The sequence below is a fragment of the Pogona vitticeps genome, chromosome 1, assembly GCF_051106095.1.
Source record: "Pogona vitticeps strain Pit_001003342236 chromosome 1, PviZW2.1, whole genome shotgun sequence".
Taxonomy (NCBI): Eukaryota; Metazoa; Chordata; class Lepidosauria; order Squamata; family Agamidae; genus Pogona; species Pogona vitticeps.
This window is the reverse complement of record NC_135783.1, coordinates 183,029,233-183,056,443: the sequence shown is the minus strand read 5'-3', so window position 1 is coordinate 183,056,443 and position 27,211 is coordinate 183,029,233. Positions and strand designations below refer to the sequence as shown.

Sequence of the window (27,211 nt, the reverse complement as noted above, 5' to 3'; positions counted from 1 at the left end):
GAATGGAACTCTAAATAGAAAGGGATGGAGGCCATGCCGGGCATGTCCGAAGTTGTTGATAATGTCTGTCCTTTGGAAGCCTCAAATATTCTCAGGAGCCTGTACAGGTTGTAATCACAACTATTTGGACTGCTAAAGGAAGCTACCAGCAGACCCTGTTTGGTTACAGGCAAAACAAATCAAAATTACATTAAGACCACTACTGAAAATTTCCAGCATTCATTTACATTGGCTGATCTCATTCACAAGCTTTCATACCGATCCATACAAGCTTAAGTTCCACAATACTAGTTCTCAGGCTTTTTGTTCGTTTGCTTGTTTTAAAAAGGGACCTACACTGCAATTCTATTACCCAGGAGTAACCTCCAATAAACCCAATAGGACTTTATCAGACTGTGGTCTAATTTCATTAATATTGACATAGTCAATCTTTGCCCACCATGAAAAGTATTATTCTTGCTGTGATTACACAACAAGATAGCTTGCTATAGTAATCGACTGTCTGGGAGGGTGGTTGTTGTGGGTTTTTCGGGCTTCTTGGCCGCGTTCTGAAAGTGGTTCTTCCTAACGTTTCGCCAGTCTCTGTGGCCGGCATCTTCAGAGGACAGCAAACTGTGCAGTTTGCTGTCCTCTGAAGATGCCGGCCACAGAGACTGGCGAAACGTTAGGAAGAACCACTTTCAGAACACAGCCAAGAAGCCCGAAAAACCCACAACAACCATTAGATCCCGGCCGTGAAAGCCTTCGCGAATACATTGTCTGGGAGGGGTTTTTAAATGGAGTGTTCTGCCTTGTTGCTTTGAATCTATTTTGGGGTTGATTTTACTTCAACTCTGTTTTTGATCTTGATTTTGCTTACCACTTTTAGTATGATATTTATTTTATTCTTTTTAATATCTGCATAAATTTTAGCTTTTAAATGTTCTCTTTTAATGATGTAAGCCACCTTGAATCCTTTTAAAGGAGAAAACTGGGGTAAAAAATATTTTAAATAAATGAATATTCCAGTCCTCCTTTGATTTATTTTTTTCCCCCAAACTGAAATATATTGGGTTGTTCACATCATATGGAAACACAATTTGTTGCCTTTTCTAAAGCTCATGAAAGCAACGGTAAAGCTTAGGAATCAGAATAATCACCACTTTTGTAAGAACAAATGTGTTTAACATTTTGTCTACTGACAGTATTCTCTTTTCCTCATCTGAATCTTGTAGCTTCTTTTAAGAGGCTGGTGGGAACAGGTTAAAGGTCACCCTTGAGCTGCCAGCAAATGGGGTGAAAAATTGTGGACAGCTCCCCTTTGCTTGGATTAAGGGCCCTATTCTTTCCTTTTGTGATGGTGATACCTTCCCCTGGAAGGCTTGCATGTAGCAAATTAGTGCTCTGACCTCTCTTTCAAATTATTTCTTCAGGTGTAACAGCAAGCCAGCTGCTGGGATGGACACCAGAGACCTGACAGTGGTGTTCTGTTCCCATAATGGCATCTGTCACAAATATCCGGAGAATGATAAAAGGTGCCCTTTGTTTTTATGAGAATAAATACTGCTTGAAGAAACAGAGGTTGAACGTCCTTAATTTTTTTTATTTGTACAAAAGTAAGGTGGAGTGCCCAGTGCAGGTCATGCTTAGCGTCCTCTATTCATGCCTTTCATTCTTTCATTCTTTCACTCTTCCTTCCTTATTCTCTTCAAAGTTTGTCTCTCATTTGTAATTAGGGTTGCCTGTCTTTGCTGGTAACCTGGATAATGGGATTGGCAGAAAGTACAATTGATGTGATAATTTTCCACAGTGATATGTGGAAAGGAGGCACATTACCTATAAACATGGAATGAGGATCAGAAAGACATCTCCCAACTTCAGTGTTAAACATATCCTGCATAGAAAGCCTGATTTTCGTGTGCTCTATTGAAGTATGGCTTTAGTAACACATGCACCCGGCAATATGGTTCCCCCAGAAGAGGAATACAGTGGTGCCCAGGGCTTGGACAAGCTACCCATGGACTGCCACGACCCCTTTGCTGATTAGGGACTCTGGGAGTTGAAGGCTCCAAAAATAACTTTTCAAAATTCTACGGCTATCAAACTGAGGCAAGGCTGCATATACTGTACTGCAGAATGATAAAAGAATTAGAAGCCCACAGGAAATCGTTCTCAGGGGAAAGGGTGTTGCTTGCAGCTGGTAGTTGCCCGTTCCAGGGCTTCCATTAGTGAAAAGAGGCCAGAAAACTGCAGTGCCCCAGGCACCCTCAAAATCCTTTAAAAGCCAGGGTTAGGGGGAACTTTCAGATCAAGTGGGGAAGGGGGGGAGACATGGAGGTGGGGGCTGGGGGTGAGGAAGTGAGGAAGGACCGGTTGCCCGAGCAGAAGCTCTCTTTCACTAGGTTGTACTTTGCTGTAGGTTTGGAATTTTATGAAGGTACAGATTGATATTAAATTGGTATAAATAATGACGGGCTAATAATCTTATCTGCTTTGTGCATGCGCGCAGGCAACACAAGGTGGGACAGGAAGTCAGCCAGCAGATGCTGTAGCTCACATAGTGTGGAACTGCTGCGAAACTCCCATGCTCTTAGTGTGACCTACCTCGCAAGGTTGTTGTGAGATCAAAATGAGGAGGAGGAGGAGCAGCCATGTCTGCTACTTTGAGCTCACTGGAGGAAAGGCAGGACATTCGTTTAATGAATAAAATAAAGACCTGACTGTTTATTTAGAGATCTTGTGCCAGCTATCTCACTTTAAATATGACAGATAATGTAGTTATAATTAGCATGTCACTATTTACACCAACTCTGCCTTGCTACCAGACCCACCAATATCAAAGGATGTGGCCCCGTCTTTGTGAGTCAAGGGCTATTCAGGCTGAACCTCTGCCACATAACAGGGAAGGATAAGCTTGATAAAGGGCCTGTTTGCATTAGGATTTTAGCAAGCAAACACCGCCTGGGTGAATCCATCAGCTTCCAACCCTTTGCACAGATGATTAAGATACAGCAGGAAAATTCATTAGCAAGCAGCCACCTACAAAAACAGGCTTTAGGGATTGCAGTAACTGAAGCCTTAACCCCTGCTGTTCCCCTCTCCACCAAATGTAATTAAGATAATTATTTGTTATCTATTTTACACCAAGATGACAGAGGGGGGAAAAAACAGGAACTAGGCTGTGCCCTAGTTCACTCACTATAAATAAATACTCCTGGTAGACTGCAGGCACACACACTTCTATAGACAAAGAGAAAAGGCAGATGATATTTAAATTGCATCTTTTGGCTTTTGGACTGGTTTGAGAAAGATTTCAGTAAACCTCAGGCCCTTCTCCCTGATTACAGGTCCACGCTGACAACTCAATGTGTCCAGAAGACAATCAGGAAAGTAACCCCCCTTATTTCTATACCCATTACACAAAAGAGCAGCTCCTCAGAAGGAGCTGGAATGGGTGGCAGATTTCAGGAGGAAGAGGAGAGGAAATTTAAATTATGGCAAGTGCAAAAGATCTGTGCAACAATAATCTCTAGGCAACAGGAAGGAAATCTGGCTCTATAGCTCAGTGGTTTCAGTATCTAGCTGCAGAGCCAGTGGGAGTTCAGTTTTCCACTGTGCCTCCGGTGTGTAGAGCCAGCTTGAGTGGCTTTGGGCAAGTTGCACAGTCCCAAAATGCCCCCCCCCCCCCAAAGAAGGGAATAACCTCTGAGTATTCTCTACCTAGAAAATCCTGAAAAGAGTCACCATAAGTCAGAATTGACTTAATGGCACATTATTATTTATAACAGGAAGGAAGTAGCTGGTTTTTTCCCCTAAAAGTTCTCTTTGGACAGTTTATGCAAGTTTACTTTACCCTTAGAGAAATAGACTTATCATTTACATTTCTATCTGGGTTTTTTTTTAAGTGGTAATTCCCAAGCAATGGTGCAAACACCTTTTAGGCCATGAATTTCAGGATGTTTTCTACACTGTATGATTTGTTTCTCCTTCATGGGCTGCGTTTCACCTCACTGATGGGTTTCGCAAACAGGCTGAGACCATGTTCAGACATCCTGTGTCACCACTAAATCCTGCAAAGGCCCAAACATAACAAACTGTTGTCGCTTTGAAACAATTGTCAAAAGCAATCAGAGGCGTTACACTTTACCTTTAGCACCTTCATAAAGTTATCTGTAGGCTGCCAGTTTGCAACTCTTGTGAATGCAGAGCTTGCCTGTTGTTTGTTTGCTTGCTTGTTAATGAGCGAGTTAACTAATTAGTTTGCTTTTCCCTATTACACCACTGAATTTAATTCCCAACTTTCTTTTGATAGGATTGCCCTCTTTCCTGGTGCTGCAATGAAGGATTCACTGAGTGAATGACATGTCTTTGTCTATAGAAATGGAGATTGACTCTGGGATGAAACCTAAAATTGCCAATGGACTTCAAACTGATTTTAATTTTTCAGCCTGTACTTTGTTTAATTACAGGTTAATGCCCAGCCTGATAAACAGAATCCTACAGGACTTAGAATTTGTCCCATTTTATGTTATTAGCAGTTCCGTAAAGGTGTTACCGATCTCTGGTTTTGGATTCTGTATACGCGACACACAATTATCTGAACAATGGTGGGTTTTTTACTTGAGCAATTGAATAGAAATTGTTATTTGCATATTGTATCTCCACAAATCAAAGGAAAAAAAAGGTGAAACTGTATTTTTAAATTCTGTTGAATACTTGGATAAGTTTTTTTTTTAAATAACACTTTTGAATTTGGGGTGGTGTGTATTCCAGTGTTATAGACAAAGTTTGCCCTTGATAAGAGTAATTTATGGTTCCTTTATATTTTTAGTTGCAGTAACTGAACTGACAATTAAAATAAGGCAGTGATCCTAATAAACATGCTCAGTTGAATGTTGACCCCACCAATATCAAGACTCTTATTTCAGTGAAAATACGGTTAAGGGTGGAAACTCAGCTTTGGAATCCAATACTAATACTTTCAGAAAACCCTGAACCGCTCCCAATGTCCTTTGCCCCTTCTGTCTTCTTTATTTTCTCCTGCTTCACATCCTGACAGTATGAGGAAATCCAGCAGTCAAGCTTTACTGGCTTCTTAGGAGGACAAAAGAGAGAGTGATGAGAGAGTTCGGGAGCTCTATGGAGCAGGGGTGGAATTCTAGGCACAGAAAATGCAGGCACGACCATAGGAGCATGTCCAAAAGTATATGTCCATATCCTCACAGGTCTCAGCTCCACAAAGTTATCCGTTCTAGTGGTCTTAAAGTTTTGATTTGATACGTTAACTTCAAGTTGTATCTGTTTTGCAAGGGTTTATTTTAAAGCCAATATTTTGTCACTTCTTGAAGACTTCATTCATATAGAGATACATTTCATCATTCCCTTTATTCCTCCACCACCCAGTGTCTTACCGGGCAGTCAGTTTTTCCTCTGAACAATTGTGCTTGTTTACATGATGGGTATGTATCTGGATTCTTAGCAACTAGCATAGGTTTTAGTAATCTCCCCTCAGATCAAGCCTCCAAGTCAGCCCCCGTGCAGATTTTTCTGAGGGGGCTGCTGCTGAATTCCTTCGACCACATTCATTTATCAGTGCCATGATGGGCTGAGTTCCTAAGGGACTCTGCAAAACCCTCCCCCACCACAACAGAGGGACTTCTCACACTGGGAAGCACAAGAGAATTCCAGTCAGTGCCATTTGTACACTTTGGGGGTCTTCACCTACAGGAGGTCAGGGCAGAATTTGTGGAGGGATTATTTTGTTTTATCCTTTGTCAGTGCAAAAAAAGTGTCCTACTCCATGGTCCAACCACAAGGGAAGTGGGTTGGATGCCTAGGAAAGAAAGGGCACCTTACCTCTGGAACAGATTCTACTTACCTGATGCCTTATGTATATGTGTGTGTGAGAGAGAGAGAGAGAGGGAGGGAGGGATGGAGAGAGGAAGGGATGGAGAGGGAAAGGGAGAGGGATAATATTGGAATGCAATTTCCATCAGTTCTGGGCTAATGGGATCCCCAGCACAACAACCTCTAGATCTGCAGTTCTTAACCTTTTGTTTACCATGGACTTCCTTTAAATATCATTTGTTGCCACAGACTACTAATATCTAGCTCAATATTTAAAATCCCAAAGTGCATCAAATATTTATTTAAAGTTTCTCAGGAAGGGTCTCAGTGACATATTTCTTGCTATAATGGTGACACTTTTTTAGATGACTGGAAGAAGTTTCATTTTGCTTTAAACAGAATGCACCCTCATCAACAGCATCAGTTCTTTTACATTTCAATGAGCCAGTGATCCATTCTGAGGCTCAGCCAAAATGTATTGATATGAAATTCACTGTGATAATATAGAAAAGTCACTTTACCCGACAATAACCAAATGGTTTTATTAGCAGAAATTGAAGAAGAAACACACGATCATCTTCAGAGGACAGGAATTCTGACTACTGTCCTCTGAAGATGCCGGCTGCGGAGACTGCCGCAACATTAGGAAGAAAAACCTTAAGAACACAACCAAACAGCCCAGAAAACCCACAACAATCACATGATCATTAAGTCCGACTGAACACTCACTCACACTGACACTGACTGACTCCAACTCTCTTTCTATGGCTTCTGACTGTCTGTGCAGTATTAAGAAATGTCATGTGCTGACTCTCAGCCACTCAGTGTCATTTACTTCATGTTCTCACTGTGTCCAGAAATATCAAACAGTTATTTTCATAACCCATTCTTACTTTGTTTTGTTTGTTTGTTTTTAATAGAGGCAGTAGGTTAGAAAAGCCAAGTTTTACACGAACAACCAAGGGAAATTGAAATTAAATCTTTCTTTCTTTCTTTCTTTCTTTCTTTCTTTCTTTCTTTCTTCCTTCCTTCCTTCCTTCCTTCCTTCCTTCCTTCCTTCCTTTCTCTCTCTCTCTCTCTCTCTCTCTCTCTCTCTCTCTCTCCCTCCCTCCCTGCAAAATATCATAACATTTTTTTCAAGTCTTTGCAGACCCCTGTGAGGACATAATGGCCCTCTGGGGGGGGGGGTCCATGGGCCACAGATTAAGAACCTATGCTCTGGACCTTCCAATTTCTGCCTTAATTCAGTGCTACAAATATAGCCTTCCCACCCACTGACCATTCTCCCAACCCTGCTTCTTACCCTAGCCAGGCATCAGTCCCTCATAAAAGACATACAACGAATCTCCAAACCCGGCTTCTCCTGCAACTTTAATCAGAGCTGAGGTCTCTCATCTCTAGCCCTTGTTGTGCAGTACGAGATCCACTGAGCAAAGGAGAACCCCGATGACCACAACGCATTTCCCTTTGGCTCTCCTTTTCTTATTTCGGTACATCAGGCTTGCCTCCAGCAGAGAAGCCACTATAAATGTGCAGCACACGCTGCCTGTGCTGTGAGAATCAGTATATTGAATTCAGCTCCCTGCCTGTCTTTGGGGATGGAGTACACTTCCCCTTAATAAGCGCCTCTGACTACCTTAAAGATGAAAAGGGAAGGGAAATGTTTATATTCTGACAAAGCACCTCTTTCCACCAGGCTCTTGTTTTATTTATTAGCTTGCTCTGTCCCCCTTGTCGAGTTTCTCTCCTCCTTTTCTGGTACCTCCATTCCTCCCCCTTCGCCTTCTCTCTTGCATTTGCTAATTTCATCCTTGAGTGACAGGGACATTCTCAGAAAAATCTATGACACCTGTCTTCAGTTCTTCCTTCCTCTCCATCCATCCTCACCCCAAGAGGAGAATATTAAAAAAATATTTCCCTCTTCAATAAAGCAACACATCCTCCACCGGAAGAAATGATAACATTTCTCCAAGTCACGTTTACACAAAAGACAAGGTGTTGTTTCCCCTATTAAATTGTTTCAAAAAGACCCCCCCCCCCGGGCATTCTGAAACTGTGATAAAAATATTTGTTTGTTTGTTTGTTTGCAAGATTTTTTTACCTGCTCCATTACCAATGGTCTCTGAGCGGCGTACAACAATTATCAAAACTTTAAAAACATTAAAACCAATAAAAACAGGCAATAAAGAATTCAAGGATGTGCTCAACTGTAAAGCCTCAGGTTACAGTACTTCCTAAAAATGGACAAGCCGTGGTTAAAGCACAAGTTTGCAAACTGGGGGAGCCCATCATCTCTCACCCTTGGTTATGCTATCCAGGACTAACAAAGGTGGGGGTTTTCTAAGCAGTGAGCATAGGAAGTATTCTACTTTCCCTCTGAAATTCAACATGTGCAATATCTAAATGAGATGCATTTAACACCATGTCTACCAATTTAGTCTTTGGGTGGGTGAATTTTTTTTGGACAAAGAGAGTCTATAAACCTGGGGCCAAATTAAAAAGTCCTTGATCACAAGGTGTTTTTCTACACCAGAGTCTCTGACTGCATCTGTTGAGATTACTGTATATTGACAGTTGAGGTAAAATCTAACCATACAATAGGGGTGGTACTGTATATTTGGGGGAGACTTGCAACTATGTAATAATATGCTCTGTGGATCCCTGTGGGTCCCTGTCTGGATTTCTTCTCTGCTGCGTAGCTGGAGTTTTTAAGCCAGTAATTTCCACACTTTGCTGCAGAAGAGGAAAAGTTTGTCATGTAAATTACATCCTCCAAAATTCTTACTTCTTTAAATCTGTTAAAGATGTAAGAGGGCTGTCTTCTTTTCCATTTATCTTGAACAGTGAACAACATGGACAAATTCAACTGGACAGGCTTTGGTGTAGGCATAGATGGTTGGTGCCTGAGGCATTAAAATTTTGGGGTGAGGCACCTCCTCTCTTGGTCTACCTACTGCCCCTGAGTGCAGGGACATAAATTCCCACCAGTGCTGAATTCCTACTAGTCAACAGCCCAGGCTACCCATCCATGCCAGGAATAAACAAAGGAAAATAAAACCTGACCGGCTTAGTTATGATGGATTAGAAATTGGAAACAAGCTGCTTCCTATCCAGTTATAAATCTTTGACCTTCTTCTACTTTGTTATAACTGTGGTCCTCAGATTACCTGATCTGGCAAAATCCCACTGATGTCCCCATTTATGTCTGATGACTGATGCGCTTTTATGCCAGAATTTCTAAAGCAACCTCCATTGATATCAGATCTTTTTATTATAGGCAGATGATGACTGCACACTTTAAAATCTGACAGCTATTTGTAACAAACAAGTATGGCTAAGAATACTGTTCTTAATAACATACTTGTTATTATAATTTTAACTAATTAATTATGGCCCTGGCCAGCTGGGACCATCATATGTGGAATAGAAGGAAGTGCAGAGTAACATCATAGGAAGCGAAGTTTTTAATCTCAAGGGAGATACAGTGGAGAACCAAACTTCCCAACCTCTGGCTCTGCAGAGGGAGGGAGGGAGGGAGGGAGGAAGGAAGGAAGGAAGGAAGGAAGGAAGGAAGGAAGGAAGGAAGGAAGGAAGGAAGGAAGGAAGGAAGGAAGGGAGGAAGGGAGGGAGGGAGGAAGGAAGGAAGGAAGGAAGGAAGGAAGGAAGGAAGGAAGGAAGGAAGGAAGGAAGGAAGGAAGGAAGGAAGGAAGGAAGGAAGGAAGGGAGGAAGGAAGGAAGGAAGGAAGGAAGGAAGGAAGGAAGGAAGGAGGGAGGGAAGGAAGGAAGGAGGGAGGGAGGGAGGGGGGAGGGAGGGAGGGAGGAAGGAAGGAAGGAAGGAAGGAAGAAAGAAAGAAAGAAAGAAAGAAAGAAAGAAAGAAAGAAAGAAAGAAAGAAAGAAAGAAAGAAAGAAAGAAAGAAAGAAAGAAGCAATCTATCCAGAGAGACCATTACATATTAATATGGTCCAGTAGCTTTAGTTCAGAATATCACTCTGAAGCATCTTATAGCATAGTTAAGGCTGTCATGAGAAAACTGAACCCATTAACTCCCAATCATTCACAGCTCAGGAAGTTTCTGAATATGGTTCAGAGAAAAGAACCCTGTTGAGACCCTAGGAAGAGGAAGTGTACCTTCTCTCCAGCATCCTCTCCATCATGAATGTAGAATGGGAGAAACATGAAACAAAATTATGAATGAAAAAAGCATTGCCTCCCAAAAGTCTTCTTACCCCCTGCCAGGTTCTTCTTCTGGATCCAGTTTCAGATCCCCACCTCCATTTCCGTTTCCCTTTTGTTAGGGCACTGACCTCCCTTCAGATGTTACCCATTAGGATTCCTGACCATATGGCAGCTCAAAGCTCACCTATCAGTCACAGCCGGTGAATCAGGAAGGAAGAAGCATGTTTCAGATTTCAGGAGATCCTTTTCTGATGACATCCTTGCCTTACATGCAGACATCTGTCTCATTATGGCTTTGCTCCCTGCCTTCTCTGTTTTGATTATCTCCTCTCCCCTGCCAAAAGGAAAATAAAATATTAAATAGATACTCAAGCACAGCACAGTCCAAATTTCTACACTAGCACATGACTTAGAGTTATGGAAACTTCTTCATAGGAGGGCTGGGTGAAAGGTACATTCAGATGTACCAGTAAATCGCTAAATGATTTGCAGTAGAGCTGCCGGAATTTCTGATTCTCACTTGCATAAATAAATATTGTAACCAAAATACTTTTTTAAAGAGAAGCTGCAATGTTAGTCAGTTGCAATAACAACCATAAAAAGAGAGAGATAACAAAAACAATAACCCCATTGTGGCACCTTTAAGAGTAAGAAGTTTATTTCAGTATGAGCTTTTGAGGACACAATTCAATTTTTAGGCACAGATCTGTCTGAAGAAATGGACTGTGTCCATGAAAGCTCCCACTGAAATAAATCTGTTAGTCATACAGGTGTTGCAGTACTTATACAACTAAGAGATCATATGCTTTAAAAAAATTCTTTATGCACTGCATGGCTTGCCTTAAAAAGACATCTATGAATAGTAACAATCATTGGAAGTGTGTGTGAAGCTGCACGCAAGCAAGGAAAAGATGTTGCATCACCACTTCCAAATCTTGCTGAAATGGAGAAGGTTGTGATGATAGGGAAAATGTTTTCCTGCTTTGGAGGGATGGTGAGCTCTGTCGCCCATGGTTAGGAAAGGGATTCCACCCCAGGAGTTCATACTCTACCCTAAGTGCCACTGTGCTACAAGTCAAAATACCAACCTGCAATTCAAACTTAAAATCAACGACAGCAGCAGCAGCAGCAGCAAGCATGCTGATGGGATCCTGTTATCAAATCCTTCAGCAGTGGCTCTCTTCCAGAAGGCCCTCTGAAGGCGGTGCTTTGTGACTGTGGAGAAGCCAAGCTAAGCCATGAGCCCCTTGAAGGCAGCAGGGCCTCCCATGGTCTCAGCTGCCAATTCTTCGCTCATCCATCTTGTCGGGGCAGTCATGCTTGGGAGTCAGGCATAAAACCAACTTTTAACTGGTTTTAGTTGATGGGTTTTAGTTGCAGGTTTCAACCAAAACTTAGGAGAATATTTCCATTCTAGCTTCTGCCAAGAGAAATTTATTTGCAGCCGAAACCCTATTGGAGACAGAGTGAAGTGTTTCCACAGCCGATGACTGGCAGTCCTTCTGCATTCTTTCTCTCTCACTCTCTCTGAAGCAACATGCGGCTCCACACACGCTTCCAATTATTGTTACTGGCAAAATATATATATTCCAGTACCTATTCATAGGAGCCTTTTCTTTTTAGGCAAGCCATGCGGCACATAAAGAAAAATTTTTTTTCTAAGCATTTGAGAATGGAAGCAACAGGACTCTACATCATACCACCTGCCTATGTGGAACCATCTACATGGGATCTGAATAAAAGCTCTGTGGTTTTACAATTAGCCTCAGACGCGATACACTGCCAGGCAAATAAGTTGGAGGGGAAAAGGAGGAGGAGGAGAGCATTAAATAAAAGCCACATAATTAAGTAAAAATCCCTCATTCCCATCAGAGTATCAATTCAGGGGGCAAAGGAGGCTTGAAAATGTGGCTTTCTAGTGCCCACGAGGGAAAGAAGCTCAGCTATTCCAGTCACAATGTGAAGCCCATTATTGGCAGCTGTAAAGAGAGACTGACAGGGAGAGAAGAATAGCATTTTTTTTGTAATGATTTCTTGTGGAAGAACACAAACACAGTGTTCTGGAGGTGACAGGGAATGGAATTCCAATGCCAAATTTCCTCATCTCGCCTTCATTTTCTTCAGCAGCATCTAAATTTGCTTTCTAAAGTGCTATTGATATTTCAAAAATAACCTCCTAAACAGCAAGAAGTACATCAAGGACCAGCCCTGTCTCATTAGGCAGAGGAAAATAACCCTCTCAGGTGGAAAATGCTTGGTGAGGCGGTCAGCAGGGTCCCTCCGCATCTTTCTGAGTTCCCTTCCAGTTCTCATCGGCTGTGTCGGGGGGGGGGGACCTAAAAGAAACTGTAGCCCTGAGGCATGGGAAGGGGACACTGTCCAGACCCCAGGATTGAAGTAACATTCAGCCACCAGACCTGCCTGTTGTTTTATGTGAGGAGAAGGGGCACCACCTTCCCCTCAGGAGGCCACTCACCTACCCTGTAGCAGAGGACTGCTCTCACTTCTGAGCCTCTGTAGTAAGTCAAGAACAGAGCTTAGATGTAACCAGTTACAAATACCACAGCTACCAGAGACAAATTGTTGTTGCTATTTGCTAAGAGAGTCTCAAAGAAGACACATTTCAAGAACCACAAATCTATGGTAACAAAATAAGGAAAGCCCACGGGGTCCTTAAGATGACACGAATGCAAAAATAGGCAAAACCTGTATTAGACCACTAAAAAAAAAAGTTCGAAAATTTGTTACATCTTAAAATTCTTCTTAAAGAGCTTTTTGACACTCTCAGATTTGTCTCCCCAGCTTGAGAACTGGAGAAATGAAGTAAGGCCTTGTGTCTTCAGTTGCTGCCCTAAAAGCTGGCAAGCGTTGTGGTTCAAGATAGCTGGCAGGCACAGAACAGACAACAGGGTTGTGGTGGGATGTGGGGAGGCTCAAGAAGGCAGCGAGAATAAGGCATCTCTAAGCGCTGTGCTCTATGTCAGAACTGATTTTTAGCAAAGACAGAACCTTCTACTGCAACTTCCCGCCAAGCTTTCTTGATTTCTCCATGGAATATGGGAGGGCAGGAAAGCTGCTTTTCTTGGTTCCTGTTGTTCTCTGGCAGTCCCCCTTCAGCTGCCTTTGGGGTCTGTCCCTAAAGGATCCCCCCACACACATTTTTTGGATGTGTGTGTGTACTTCTGCAGACTCTGAGGTTCCCAAACTGTTTTTAATGCCTCCTTCTTCTGTGTCAAAGGAGTTGTTTTGCCTACATAGGGCTCAGCACTCAAAGAATGAGCCTTTGGTGGCAGGGCAGGGTTTGAAAAGAGATTTTGTAAACCTCAGCTCAGGAAGTTCTTTAGATACTTAGAAAGGCACCTGGAAAATATCCTCTCAAATAACAGCTCTTTTCTTTTCAGAGACAAGTATTTCAAGAGGTTTTATATCCTTCCTTGAGTTGCCCATGAATTTTAACCAAGCATCGATATAATGTGTTTCTTCCAAAGCCTGCATATGTTTCACATCAAGGATCTTTAGATGATTTTTTTAAAAAAAAATAAACACCTCCAAGAGGAAATTATAACAGGCACCATTTCTCTCCCTCACTCAGTCCTGATAACTGAAAGCGACATAACTGCAATATAAACAAGTCATGCATAACCAAACATTGATCTGATTCTTTTGAATCAGCATTTTTACAAGTTACTTTTTTAAACGAAAACTTCCAGTCACTCAGAAAGCCCCCTGGTTGCAGTCCAAAGAACATTCTTAAACTCCGTTTTGAATCAATATATAAAATTTAGTATGCCACAACACGATGGCCTCTCAGCTACAAGCCACCAAGTCTGTCCCACCTCAGGTCCGCCTCTTCTCACCACCAGGGTGGTGTAATTATCTTAAGTTTTCCATCTTGCTTCCTACACTGGCCTTAAATATTACAGTACTTGAACTGTCAACAGGATTGCTGGCACTGCCAAAACTACATGGCCACTGGTAAGGAGGACCTTAGTATGAGCATCATGCAGTACGGCCTGGACGACAAAATTTTGGTGCTATGCTATTAAATCCCTCTGCAGAAGCCTGGACTACAAAAAAGGTTATGATACAATACTTGGGGGAAGGCATGATCAAAATAAATCATGACAAGTGATGACAACTTTCACTCATTTTGTTGTACAGGCGAGAACAAAACACAAACTTCTTTCACTGGTTGGCATGAGGTTTTGTGCATTTTTCACATTTTGTGAAAAATTTACAGAACTCAGATTTGCATAAAAAAGAGTTCCGAAGACCTTGTTTTTTTGCACAAAACATCGTCTAGAATCTCATTGATTAGCTGGTTGGTTGGTTATTTATACATAGTACATGCATACATACATGAACTGAATCATGTAACTCACTGGGGCTGTTCACCAATGAGGTGCTGTTGGCATTAAAAGGGCCGCACCTGGCTGCACAACCAGCAAGCACCTAGTCATGTGACTGGTGCCTGGTTACTTAGCAGCAATTTACCATAGTGAGTTTTTCCTTCTGCCCTGGTCTCGGTTCTCCACTGTCCTGACCCACGGTAAGAAGAATCAGAAACCCCTGTATTTGTAGCCTTTTCTAACAGGCGCAGCTGACTAGTAATGATCAGATGGGGGCAGTTTGTTCCTGTGCCTGCCTACCACTAGAGGACTGGCCTCAAGATTTTCCAAAAGACCAAGAGAAATTCCTAGAGACTCCTGGCCAAACCTGGAGGGTCAGTAATCCTGGTATGGGCCACCCGGCCTGCCCTTGGCACTCATACCCCAATTAGCACACTGCCCTAAAATGCAGTGGAGGACATACCCTCCATCCTTCCGGTCAGCTTCTGTACATGAAGTTGGGGGTGGCCATCATTCTTCTCTTCTCCTGAGGCTACAGAATGTGCTCAGCCTGACCCTGTTTATCACTACAAAAGATTCTGCCCTACCGGCTGATGCTCCAAATTAATTTTGTCCTGCTTAATTTGCTGCAATTCTGAGATCAAAATCATGCCTCTGTCACTCGGTCCTTGCTACGGCTGGAGCAGTCCATGCTGTGCGTTTTCCCAATGGTAAGCCTCCACTTAACTAAACATTCCTAGCGGTGAGCGTAATTCCACCCCCCCCTCCTCCTCCATGCCCCAGCCTCTTGGTAAATTACTCCACAGGCCAGCAGTCATTTTGGAAATTCACAATGCATCCCATGTATATAGGCCCCTCACTGGGTGGAACTGCAACCCTCTGAGCAGCACTGCTTTCCTTTTGTCCTCCACATATGCTCTTTGTCATTCAGTCGATCATGTCTGGTCTCAAAAGGGGGCAGGGAAATCGACCTCTGTTATCTTTAGGGCTATGAAGTATCAGTGCTCCCAGTCATGGTAGAATTCCAGCAATGAGCAATGTTTACTCCTTGCTTAAAGTGCCATAACACGGTGATCTCAAACATTAGAGCTATGTGCTATATCTTTAAGTGAGGGACACTGATCCATAAGTTCTGCCCTCACACATCGGAAAATTGCCCAGGTGACATCAAGAGGAGCACATATTGTTTGCTGTGTCCTTTTAAGTACCACCCCCTACGAAGGCCATAAGGGCCAAAATGTTGGCCAGAAAGATATGCAGGGAGGCAAGGTTTAGCACAATGTAAACCAATTACAGGCAAATTTCAGATAAATCTGGAGCTGGAGAAAGGCTTCTACTTAAGTGCCACTATAAACAGTGATAATCTCCAAGTACGACAGTGGCCTGCAATTCCCCCTTTGTATGTGGGGGAAGTTCAGAAATAAAAAGCTCTTTGTTATTTTAAAAGTCACTGATGACTGGAAATCCTGAAGGAGATAAACGAAAAACATCACCTGAGGGCTTACAAGAATAATTGTTGGGGTCAAAGCTTTTTTTTTCTTTCCTAGGAAAAGAACTTTGATCCAAATAGTTTTTAAGAACTGCCAAAAAACAAAGGGGTTTGAAGTTTTGTGTGCTTAGTTAATAATATTTAGCATTTTAATAATACTACTTCAGAATAGGGCTGGGGGACTTGAGGCCCTCCAGAGGTTTCTGGACTTCAGCTCCAACAAGAATAAACCATTGGTGAAGGATCAGAGTGGCTTCAGCAATATCTCAAAGGTCACAGGCTCCCCGCCCTTCCCCCATCGCCTGGGGTGGGGCAACTTTGGTTCTCCAGATGTCATTGGACTGCAACAGGCATCAGGCCAAGCCAGCATGGCCATTTGGCCAGGAATGATGGGAGTTAAGAGTCTAATGGCACTCAACATCAACAGTTCTTCATCTTTGTTCTAGTGTTCAAGGTACTTCATATACAAGTTGTGTTCAAAATTATTCAACCCCCACTGAAATTGAATGTTTTGGCCATTTTGACATTGATTTTGATCATTCAGTCATCTTGCTTACATTTACATGAAAGAGGCACGTGTAGGTCAGAGAAATATAACCTTAAGTTTATAATGAAATAACCACAAATGTCTTTTCTGTGCTCACATCATTATTAGTTTTTATTCAACCCCCAAGTGACATTCAATCTTAGTACTTAGTACAACATCCTTTTACAGTTATAACAGCTTTTAAACATGAAGCATAGCTTGACACAAGTGTCTTGCAGCGATCTACGGGTATCTTCGCCCATTCTTCATGGGCAAAAGCCTCCAGTTCAGTCAAATTCTTAGGCTTGCGCACTGCAACTGCTTTCTTTAAGTCCCACCAGAGGTTCTCAATCGGATTTAAGTCTGGTGACTGCAATGGCCACTCCAAAATGTTCCAGCCTTTCCTCTGCAACCATGCTCTAGTGGACTTGGAGGTATGCTTGGGATCATTGTCCTGTTGAAAGGTCCAACGTCTCCCAAGCCTCAGGTGTGTGACGGACTGCATCACATTTTCATCCAATATCTCCTGGTACTGAAGAGAATTCATGGTACCTTGTACACGCTGAAGCTTCCCTGTACCTGCAGAAGCAAAACAGCCCCAAAGCATTATTGACCCTCCGCCATGCTTCACAGTAGGCAAGGTGTTCTTTTCGTCATATGCCTTGTTCTTCCTCCTCCAAACATAGCGTTGATCCATGGGCCCAAACAGTTCTAATTTTGTTTCATCAGTCCACAGAACACTATCCCACAACTTTTGTGGTTTGCCCACATGACTTTTGGCATACTGCAGTCGACTCTTCTTATTCTTGGGAGACAGCAAGGGGGTGCGCCTGGGGGTTTTGGCATGGAGACCTTCATTACGCAGTGTGCGCCTTATTGTCTGAGCTGAAACTTCTATACCCACATCTGACAAATCTTTTTTCAGTTCCTCAGCAGTCACACGGGGACTTTTCACCACTCTACGCTTTAGGTAGCGCACAGCAGTCGAAGTCAGCATCTTCTTTCTTCCACGACCAGCTAGCATTTCAACTGTGCCCTTTGCCTTGAATTTGCGAATGATGCTTCCTATGGTGTCTCTTGGTATGTTTAACTTCTTTGCAATCTTCTTATAGCCATTGCCCTTCCTGTGAAGACAAATCACCTCTTCTCTTGTCTTCCTGGACCATTCTCTTGACTTCACCATGTTTGTAACCACACCAGTAAATGTCTAGAAGGAGCTGAGTATCACAGTCATTTTAAAGCTGCCTAATTGGTGCTTATTATGCTTGATTGGTGGTCGGTGACATCCAGAGGTGTTTTCAATACCTGATCGAAAACACCTGAATGAACCTCTCTTCTTCAGAGTGGTAGTCTTTAAGGGGTTGAATAATTGTGGCAATGAAGAAACCACAAAAGAAACATTTACTACTGTATTACATAAACAATTGATGTTATTTTAGTTGCATTTGGTTCTTTAAAACATCCTTGTAGGATTTCATTCTGAATACAATTCCAAATGTACACTATAGTCCCTAAACCCCTTTACAGCATTGGGGGTTGAATAATTTTGAACACAACTGTATGTCATTATTTAGGCTATTTGTTATTATTTATTTAGAGTTAAAGTAATGTTTCTTTCATTCTTATCCTACACTTCTTCCAAGATGCTCATGACCTGGTCACTGGATGGGTGGGACAAGAAATTGAATGAATGAATGGATGAATGGATGAATGAATGAATGAATGAATGAATGAATGAATGAATGAAACGTTGGAGTTCTCCCCTCCTCACAGGTTGCCGTCACAACAACCCAAGGAGTTAAATTCACCTGAAAGATAGCAGTTGCCACCAGCTGGCTCAAGTGACCCAGTGAAAGATTTTATCTGACACTCTTAATCCAACCTTTTCCAAGTGGGTCCCTCCAGATATACAAGACCAGACTCCCTCACCATCCAGAGCATTAACCATGCTAGCTAAAGCTGACTGCAGTTGAGAGAGGCCACTCCAACCCCTACCTCACACTCCCTGAAGTTATTGATACTATTTATACATTCATCTGTTTGTTTACTTATTTCATTTATATCTTGCTTTCCTTCCTTGCAGGAGCCAAGGTGGCTCACAACAACTATTTTAAAAAAGCAGACATAGTTAAAAACTGTAACCCTACTGCATTGCTCTGCCAATGCAACAAGAATTGTATCACTGGCAACTGCAGGTTGTTACTAATTAAAGAGTTCCTGTTTTATTTCAGGTTGCACATGACTTCATCTCATTGCCCACGAGTCATGTGCAAATGAAAATCAAAGCAGGAGTTTCAGTGGTAGACTGCCACTGCAATGACTCATGTGTAATTCCTTGTTGCTTTTACTGCACCAAATGTTTTTGGACTAAAACCACACATGGTTATATTCTTCACCCTGTATAGAGCCTAAAGCTCAGCAAGCACTTGAGTGGCTCTCTCTTCCTTCCTTCCTTCCTTCCTTCCTTCCTTCCTTCCTTCCTTCCTTCCTTCCTTTCTGTCTGTCTGTCTGTCTTTTTCTCTCTCTCTCAACAGGAAGTACAGGCTACAGGAAGCCAAGCAGCAGGTGAGCAAAATGGAGGTGTCTGCAGCTGTGGGTCTCTGGGTTGGAACTCTCAGAACTCTACTTCTGGAATTCTTGAAAAATTCTGAGAATTGGTTCCTGTCCCACAAACGGAACATCCTTACTGGCAACAGCTCTCCGGTACAAATGAAACATTAGTCTTTCTCATACTTGGAGATGCCAGGGTTGTGATCAAACCTGTGTTTCTTGCCTCCTTGCAGGAGAATTTCTGTAAAGTTGCTATGCAGCTTCAGTCTCTTACTACCTGGTCAACAGCTCTGTCCTCCAGATAACTAGTGATAACTCACCCATAATTCCTCAGACGTCAGTCAATTTGAGCCCAGTGACTCAGTTCGTCATGCCTTACTTCTAAGTAAATACCCATGGAAAGCAGACAAAGTCCTCTGTTTGCATGCTTTCATCTTTCCAGGTCACCAGAATTTACGGAAGAGAATTGCCCTGTTTGAGCAGTATAGCCCGCGATCAGCTTCTATGGTGGGAGTGTATATAAGTCTCACTGCTACCTCTCACCTCACCCCCTAGGGGCAATCAATCCTTAGAGGCACTAGTAAGTGCATTTACGGGGATATGCTAACGTATATCAGCTGAACTCACAATATTTCTCACTTGATGTTGCAGCCAACATGTGTTGAACTTGCTTATGTGAACTGACTCTAAATGACACAGGGACTAACAAATCTCTCTTTTTTAGAAAAACATTTGGAAGATTTGGATCCAACTAAGCTTTTCGTGTTTCTAGGGGTGGTCATAACCATAACAGGAGAGAAAGGGAACATTAAGATCAAGCCCACCCTCTTATATGGATTCAATATTTTCTGTTGCCAAGTATATCCATCATGATTATTAAAGGCCAGACCTAGACCAAGACACTTTTTACTGCCTAATGCAAAGGAAATATGGTGCACATGCCCTTGTTCCACGTACACAAGCTGGCTGGGCTGGCATTTGAAACTTACTCTATCCCAGGCAACGAGGCAGGGTCCTCTCCCATACCGGATGGCAGTCGGCCACTTAAGGGACTGCAGACCGACCCTGCAGCACACTCTTGTTTTCCAGCCAAGAGGAATGGCCTGGAAACCCAGCAGAAATAGCTAGGGCATGACTGCCACTGTTGCCACTGCAGCATCTGTTGCTGTCAGCAGTTGCTTCATTCTGCCTAATGGTAGGGCCTGCCCTGTTAAAAGTAGCAAGATGGAGGAGGAGGAGGAGGAAAAGGCGAGTCACAGGGCAAGTTTGAACTGGAGGTCAAGAAAAATCTAACCAGGAAGGTGTGAACTGGACCAGAAAAAAGTCCTGTCACAAATTAGCAGGAAAGAAAAAAATAGGAAATAGAAACACTATATCCACAGCCCATCTAAAACAGGAAACTCTTTCTCAACCAATACCTAATATAGAGGCCATCTGATGTCTCAAGTATGCAAACCAATTCTGTCTTTCAAGCAGAAGTCTATAGTGGGGGTGGGGATGAATTTTTAGGGTGGGGAAATCCCCTTCCTTATGAAAAGTGGACTATTTACAGTATGTTTTAAAGCCTCTTGAACTCATCAACCCAGATTTGCAACTTCTTCTTCTCAAGGGAGTTTCAAGCTATTTGCACAGGTTTTGCAAACTATTTATTTCTGAAGTCTCCAGAAAAGAATGCCAGTACTTTCACCCCTGTCACCTTTGGAGTATATTTATATCTGGCCTTGTCAAGTCCATCAAATCCCCAAATTCCTCTTGGACAGACAGAATTCTTTGTCCTCTCTTTCCATGAGAAGGAATCACCCAGAGTTTCTTTGCCTTTCCAATTCCATGGCTTGGCCTGCCGGGATTTGGAGAGTTCTAATTCAAAAAACTCCCTCAGCCAAGCTTTGGCCAAGATTCCAAAAAGTAAGAGGTTAAAAGTGTGGAAAGCAAAGGACAGGAAATGGTGGGAGTTAACACCAAAGGTGAAATGCCTGGCAGAAAGGTTGCCAGATTGGTCCTTCAAATGAAACCATTCACAGGGTTGAGGGGTAACAATGGCACAGTCTTTTGTCTACACTAGAAAAGCACAGCTATCCCTTAAGAGACAGAGAGGGTCACAACATTATCAGAATAAAGATGTGAAAATGCAGCCCCTTGGCTATTGCATTGTATTGATTCAGAGTGAATGAGGCAACAATTTTTTAAAAAAAAGGGAAGGGAGGCTGGTGTATGGATCCTCCTCCTTTCAAGGACTGAATCCCTAGTTCTGAATCTGGAACAGGCAACACGAGTTCCCTAATTGCCAGAATATAACTACCATTCTCTTCCAGAATCAGTGCTGTAGCACAAACATAAGCAAACAAAAAATAAGGACCTTATTATTCCACTCTTTGGAACACCTCTTTAATTATTGTTTAACACATTTTAAAAACTGCTCCAAGGCAATGTATAAGAATATAAATCCAATGCCAATTTATGCAAATTATCTAAAAGATTGTTGTCTTTTTCAAAATTCCATAGCAGACGGTGTTATAGGTACCTAAGCATGTGAGTTGTGGCAACTTTCTAGCTGAAATTTCACTTAGCCATCAACTTATCTGCACAGCCGCAGGGGAGACACCGTCTCTCAACCTTGCAATTTCCAGAATCTAGATATTAATTGATACCTTGAAGCTTTTGTGTAAGCATTTCTAAGGCAATAAATGTGAAACACTTCCAGCTCTTGCAAAATAACATTATAATGCTAGGTAATAATATTTTCTCAGCCTCACAGTAGTAATACTGGAACAACAACAACAGTAATGCTGTTCTGCTTTACCAGGTTGGTGTAACAATTCTGTTGTTTTTAATGTGCCAGCAATTCACTTCCAATTTACAGTGACTCTGTGAATTAATGATCTCCAAAAGATCTTGTCATTATCAGCCCTACTCAGCTTTTGCAAATTAAGTCCATAGCGCTTTTTAAAAATTGAGTCAGTTTATCTCATTGTACGTTTTCCTCTTTTACTATTGCCTCCTACTTTTCCTGTCATTAATATCTTTTACAACTGTCTTTGCATCATAAGTTCAAAGTACAATAGCTTCAATTTGGAAAGTTCAGCTTCTAATGAAAGCCCAGACTTGATTTGCTGTGTTGAATGCTTTCAAAACACTCCTGAGTTATGGTGATCTTAATAGGATTTTCAAGGTGTGTGAGATGTTCAAGGAGTGTTTTATAATTTCCATGCTCTGGTGAACTTCTGTGGCCCTTGCCAGCATTCCCAATAGTGAGGAATGTTGGGAATTGCAGTCCAGCAACATCCAGAGGGCCACACTCCTTCCACCTTGATATTACAATGAAAACACTAATATTCTGTTTTTATGTGCACTTAATATCATAATACCACAGAATCCTGTGGGAGCTGCAAGAAAACATACTAAGGAATGTGAGGTATGGTGGAAATCCTATACACATTAATGCAGAGTTACACCACAGACAAGGCTGGTCTACTCCTGCATAAACATATATAGGACAAGATATGAAAACAAGTACTTCTTATCTATTGCCCAGAATTATTCTTGTTTTCTGTTGAACAGAAATGCTTCAAGGGTTTACAAAATATGAATTGGAAAAAATCAAAGATTTGCAACATAACCCTGAGCATGTCTGCTCAGAAGTCCAACTGGGGCTTACACCAAGGTTAATGGGCATATTTTGGTGGTCCAAGTAAAGCTACACAAAGTTCTGATCCAGGGGTGAGGAGCCTGTTATCTTCCAGAGGTTTTTGGGCTGGCAACCCATAGAGCATCTCCACTGGCTATAGGGACAATCGCTGGTGGACACAGAGATCAAGAACTGCTGAAGGTTCACAGCGCCCTCATTTCTGTTCCACCCAAATGATTCACATTTTCAGGAAGAAAAACCTTAATAACATGGCCAAACAGCCCAAAAAAACCTACAACCATTGGATTCTGGCCGTGAAAGCCTTCGAGAATACAGATCCACGTTCCCTTATGAAGCTAATCAAAGGAACTTAAAATTTTTGGTATAGCTCTTTTAGAAATTGAGATCACTTGGAGCCTTGAGAAAAATAAAGGGATAGCCAGGCCTCTGTAGCGATGCCATCCATTTCAAAACAAATACTAGAACACTAAGTACATTATTGGGAGAAAGGCTGCCCATAAATAAGACAAATAATAAATAAGTAAAACAACAGAATCCTGTGGAACCTTAAGGACCACCACTTCAATATATTAGTCATAATCAAATGAGCTCAAGGGACTATACATAGCTCTTCTCCTCCCCATTTTATTGTCACAACAACCTTATGAGGTAGTTCAAGCTGAGAGAGAGGGATTGACTAACCTAATGAGTTTTATAGTCAAGTGGAGATTTGAACGCAGGTCAGCCAAGGCCTGTTCCATGACTCTGGCCATGAGATCCATTGGCTCTCACCGGCACACAGGCTTGAGCAGAAATGCAGGCCTATGGGAAAGTTTTCAAAAATCCCATGCCAGGCCCTAGCACATAGATTCCAAACGTGTCAAATTAAGCCCAATTTGCTTAAGCTGAAGCAAATGCGAACATGGATTTACTTGAGCTAAACATAATGATTCCAAGTCAAAGATCTCACCATGGGTATGTCCCTGTGGTAATATCTGTGAGACAACGTCTTGGGACTAAGCTCTGGGTGGCTGTGAGAACATTTATTTTCAAAATGCACCAACTAACCTTGGTTATCCACAGACAAAGGATGCGTCTCTGAGGTCTGCAATTATAAATAAAGAGACGAGAGAGATTCCTCTCCAAAATCAACACAGAAGCAAGTCCAATCTTGCCTCATTAAAAATATATATTGTGACATGATGGTTGGGTACATGGAAAAAAATAGAACCGAATGGGTGGAAGCCTGAATACTTCGTGTAACTCAGAGCAAATGCCCTTGCCTGCCTGTTGCCCCCCAACCCAATTTTATTTTTATAATATCCATTCTTGGCTGGTGCAACAAACAAACTTATCATAATCATTCTCGGGATTTCTGCCTTGCCTTTTAGAAAGTGTTAGTGAAGGGCCTTCCTAAATAAAAACCATTTTCAAAACAAGCCTAAGGTGGGGTTTGCTGAATTTCTCCAAAGAGAGAATGTCCATCATCTGTGAGTGCAGCTGCAGAGAAGGATGAAAAGGGAGACCCAAAAGCAGAGCCTGATCTTAAAAGCCAGATAATAGTCATACTCTACACATAATGGCTACATTTCTGAAAGCCTTATAAATGCTGCTGACACAAATCAGTACAGTATAGCAAAGTATCTACACACTTAGGTGTGGCTGTGCCACAAAGAATTTGTTTGTTTTTACACACAACCCCCAAACTTAGTGGTAGGTCACTACTCTCAATTGTGTACAACCCCCCCTCCCAAAAATCACAATAAATAATACAATAGAAAGACCAAGGTAGTAACACAATATAAGTATGTGACTATTAATCAAAGGAGGAAAGCATAAAAATGAATATGGCGGCAGCCGAACACAGGTCTATGATTCATCCCTCAGTGAAGAATGTTTTCAAAATGGCTCTTTATAAAACTCTGCCTTAACCAGTTTTCTGAAAATGCCAAAGGAGAGGGTTTGGCATACCTCCAGAGAAAGGGCAGTTTCACAACGAAGGTGCCACCACCGAAAAGGTTTCTGGTTGATGTTTTCTTGACCAGAGGGCAACCGGAGAGGAGCGAGTGATTCAGGTAGCTAGCTATTCTTTAGGAGAGACGCTCCACCAGGTAGCCATAGGCAAGTGAGAGATTCTTCGTCTAGGCTGTTCCACAGAATCTCTTAGAGAAGCTGGGGGACATGGAAGGAACCACCCCCCGCCCATGCATGGGAGGCCTGTGAACCCATTCAGGCAACCCCGGGGCAAAGGCAGGTCCTTCTCAGCTCATCTATCCACTTGGGAAGTGCCACTAGATTCTTTCTGACATGAACAACGATAAGGACTTAAAAGCTTTTTATTTTAAAGGAGTTGGGTTAGGGCTTGAGGACAAGAAAGAATAACAGATCGGGCTGAAAATAGCACAAGGTATGTGCAGAACACTTCTTCCCCACCTGGATGTAGACTTCAAAGGTTGAGACCCCAAGACCCACAAAGCCACAAAATTCATGGGTGACCCCAGTCAAGTTGTTCTCTTTTCAGCCAAGCCCACTTCCTAGGGTTGCTGTTGGACAAAGGAGGGAAGGGGGAAAATCTGCATTTACCACTGTGAGCTCGCTAGAGGAAAGGAAGGAAAAGAAGGTAACCAGCAGGCAAGCAAGCAAGCAAAAATCCTAGACCACTGGGTTGCCTCCCACAAAGGTGGCCACAGGCATAAGATCCTTTCCCTGAAGGCTCACAAAAGACCATGGCCCTCCTTGTTTCAGATCTCTTTCCTTTTGCTATTGTGGAAACTAGCTGTAAAGGCGGGCTCAGATTAAGCTGTTATTTAATTTAATGTATAAAGCATATTTGACTCAGATTTTATGCCTGCTAAATATAAATGCCGCTTGTTATTCAGAAACAACTTTCCTGCACTTTTCAATTGAGAAAAGCTGCTGCAATAAAATGAACTTTTCTGGGTACAACACAGTGATGGGAGCACTTAAGAGACATACTTAACATATGGCCATGGTAAATGTTGTAATGAGGGCATTCATCATGACAATCCCTGTAGCTATGGCCCCAAGGACAATCCAGGAAGGAAGGATAGTTCATTTCAACAAACCATTTCTAGCCATCGACATTTAACCAGAGCTAAGTCGTTTGTAAAAAGAATGAATCCTGATGGCTCCATTCAAGACCCAGCTGCCCAAAAATACTGTGCACAATGAGAGGTGTCTTGAAAAAATTAAATGCAGCTAGGAAGTTTGATCACTGTGAATGATGCAGTTACAGTAAGGGGGAGATCCTGGGAGATGAGCAGCTATAACATAATTGTCTGTATCCAGAATAAAGTCCTAGTAGAACTATAACTAGGTGGAGTTGTTTCAATACTAATAATGATTCAAGCCAAAGGATTCCAGTGGAAACTGCTGTCCTCTTCAAACCATGTCATCAGGTTGGATTACTAAAGACTCTTTTTCCAGTGTGATAGAGTGGCTAAAGTGATGGATTAGCACTCTGGAGAACAGGGTTCGAATCCCAGCCCAGCCATGGAAACTGGGGAAATGGAACTGGTAAAAACACTACTTAAAATATCTCAATTATCTTTCCAGCCCTATTAGGGTCATATAAGTCGGTTCCAACTTGACGGCATAGGACACACACAGAGAGAAGACTCTGAAACAATTCCACAAGAAAGGAGAATATCATTAGATCATTAAATTAAATATCGTTTAATTAACTCTCATTTAATTTCCGATTGGTACTAGTCTAGTCCCTTCATGGATACATGAAGGGACTAGACTAAATTCCAGTGTGTATATTTAGTCAACCGAGCTTTATCCGGTTGTTTAGTCTGTAGCATGTATATTTCGCAGTATGAAATAACATTCCTTACAGATAAAATGTCTCACAAGGAAACGGGTATCGCTGTCTGAATGTTCCAGTTATTTTAATGGAGCTGTTCAAAAGTAGTCACTTATATGGCATGCCAAGGCAGGTATATACCACACATCCATTTTGTGTTCAAATTATAATAGCCCTCAATGTGGTGATGACAGAAATAAAATCCTTTTTTAAAAAAAAAGATAGCAAGCCACTTAGAGCGTCAGCCTATTTTCTCTTTGGCACGGTTGATCATTCTATTATTTCTTGACATTTATTCTCCACTTCTCCTTTTAAAAACAACAACATGTATAAAGCATAACCTATTATTTTTTTACACCCTGTTCTTGAACATATCTAGGGAGGGGTGGGGAACCTCATGCGAAGTTTGTCTGGAAGGACTTCAGTAAATTAATAGTATTGGGAAGCTCTTTCAGACCACCCAGACCGTCATTCCGATCTTACAGGATCGGAAGGAAAGTAGCACTGGGGTTCGCGGAAAATTCATTTCTACGAAGAAAACAGGATTATTTGGAGCATGGATAATAAACCCGATCCGAGCTAACCTTGTTCTGGTCTCTTTCTTTCGTTACATATATATATTCCTCTCCTCTCTCTCTCTCTCTCTCTCCCGCCGCCCGGCCTGGCCTCCCTCCCCTTCATTCAAGGATCGGGGAGAAAGTTTCTTTCAACTTTTCAGCAGAGGAATCCCCCACCACCACCACTGGACCGGCCCGCATTCCTCCCCTCCCCTCCTAGCCTTTTATCTTTCTGCCCAATTCCAAACAGGGTTGTGAAGACAACAGAGCGCGCGATTGGCA

At 42.2% G+C, this 27,211-nt stretch overlaps 1 long non-coding RNA gene across 1 annotated transcript; it reads right to left on the bottom strand.

Moving 5' to 3' along the window:
• Positions 1–1,561: 1,561 nt before the first annotated feature.
• Positions 1,562–27,191, bottom strand: LOC110090718 (uncharacterized). The gene is made up of 4 exons (XR_012080765.2): positions 26,957–27,191; positions 10,189–10,338; positions 2,584–2,651; positions 1,562–1,738 (listed from the first exon to the last, which is right to left on the bottom strand). It is a non-coding gene; the product is annotated as an uncharacterized LOC110090718 (long non-coding RNA).
• Positions 27,192–27,211: the final 20 nt, after the last annotated feature.